Source organism: Squalius cephalus (genome assembly GCF_949319135.1).
Source record: "Squalius cephalus genome assembly, chromosome: 1".
NCBI classification, from domain to species: Eukaryota; Metazoa; Chordata; class Actinopteri; order Cypriniformes; family Leuciscidae; genus Squalius; species Squalius cephalus.
The window spans coordinates 58808060-58809476 of record NC_137122.1 but is presented as its reverse complement, the minus strand read 5'-3'; the positions used below and the strand labels follow the sequence as shown (position 1 = coordinate 58809476).

The 1417-nt window shown below is 29.6% G+C and overlaps 1 protein-coding gene across 1 annotated transcript in view; it reads left to right on the top strand.

The window, feature by feature from the left end:
* The window catches only part of LOC307166909 (uncharacterized protein), a 35375-nt gene extending 34972 nt beyond the window's left edge, over positions 1–403 (top strand). The window contains exon 8 of the mRNA XM_079885672.1: positions 1–403. This exon is cut by the window's left edge and continues 2079 nt beyond it. The gene's annotated coding sequence lies outside the window, so the exon portion shown is untranslated.
* Positions 404–1417: the final 1014 nt, after the last annotated feature.

The following is a 1417-nucleotide window of genomic DNA, read 5'->3' as shown; positions in this document are numbered from 1 at the left end:
TTGCAGCACGCTGAAAATAACAGCAACATTTTTTCACATTTAGCTTCAAACAATGTTTAAAAAACTGGTATGAATTTTTGGTATGTCACTTTTTGTGACATAGGCCTACCAAATACGCAGCATGTATTCCTCCATTCACCCAGTATTTAGCAGAAATTAATATAAACGTGCTATTAGTATTAGTAGAAAAAAATACTAATAGCTTTAAAAAACAATTTAATTATTAACTAAAAAAATAAATAAGATTAAATTAAGATGTTAACTATATATTTCTATTTAGCATTGTTCCACCACGTAATTTAAATTACTGTTTTAAGGTGACAATCTGTTACACGTTAGAAGATTTACTGTATCTTGAAGATTGTTGAATTGCATCTTCTGTTATAAAGATGAAGATGGACCTTTCGTTAATAAAAAAAAAAAAAAAAATTAATTAATTAAAAAACACGTTGTAAAAATTAAACAAATACTCTTTTAGATGTTTTGTGATGATGTATTAAGATGTATTAACAAAACAAATCTATTCTAAAGTGTATATATTATATATTACCACAGTAGCCTGATGATACATCTCACTGTCCTTTAGGCATGGCCATCTCGACTAGCATACCGCACACGCACGCACGTAGTGTATAAAACATATATAAAATACATATATATTAAAAAAAGGGCCTCATTGATTAATTTTGCCTGGGGCCCCCACACAGTGTTGGTTCGCCTCTGAATTCACTAGTTAACATAAACTGACAATGGACAATACTTCTAAAGCAGTTATTAATCTTGGTTTATGTTAATTTCAACATTTAATAACACATTATTAAATTCAATGATTTAATGGGCCTGAGCTAACATGAACAAATGATCAGTTGTATTTTTTTAAACTAATGTTATCAAAGAATAACCATGGTAACAAATGTAGCTATTGCTCATTGTTAATGCATTAACTGACTTTACCTTACTGTAAAGTGTTACCTATTGTTCTTTAAAATTCTTTATAACACTTGAATCAGTTTAAAACATTTGTTTATGCAGTTTTTGTGTGTATTACTTTATTGGATTTAAATTAGAGTTCTTTTTGTTTTAAGAAAAAAATATAAAACCTGTTATTGTTTGAAAACACTTATTTCAATATCGTGATAATACCATATATATCTATATCTATATATCTATCTATCTATAAATTACAGAAACGTCTGTCTGTCTGTCTGTGTGTGTGTCTGTTAACCACATATCTCTCGAACCGTTAGTCCGATGGATTTCAAATTCGACAGGTGTCTTGCCACGGGCACGAGTAAGTGCAGTGCCAAGTTTGACGTTGTTTGGATGAGAAATGCTAAAGATATCGTTAAATATGTCATTTTTAGAAGGTTGTGGTTTAAAAATAAACATTCTGACATAAACACTCTGTCAGCTACAC